We start from the raw sequence: 220 nt of genomic DNA on the forward strand, positions 1-220 counted from the left end.
AAACTGATTGCATTTCTGTTATATTTAGGTTGTAGTTTATACATTAAGGGTTGTGTGGCCCCTGTTGGTACAGTAACCAGTCATACTGTATCATTCTTGTTCCTCAAACTCTTGGCTTTTGGCAATAATTCTGACAGCAGCAACTTGAATAATGTAATGTTGTATGACTTTAATTGTCACTGAAGAGTTACTGATTATGGTAGTCATTAAAGTGTTTATT

General features: G+C 34.1%; 1 protein-coding gene across 1 annotated transcript in view; it reads left to right on the plus strand.

Moving 5' to 3' along the window:
• The window catches only part of LOC119593850 (palmitoyltransferase ZDHHC18-like), a gene marked incomplete at its 5' end in the record, with an annotated part of 40540 nt that extends 40320 nt beyond the window's left edge, over positions 1-220 (plus strand). Inside the window, 1 exon segment of the mRNA XM_037942881.1 lies at positions 1-220.

This window comes from Penaeus monodon, chromosome 32 (genome assembly GCF_015228065.2).
Source record: "Penaeus monodon isolate SGIC_2016 chromosome 32, NSTDA_Pmon_1, whole genome shotgun sequence".
Classification (NCBI taxonomy): domain Eukaryota; kingdom Metazoa; phylum Arthropoda; class Malacostraca; order Decapoda; family Penaeidae; genus Penaeus; species Penaeus monodon.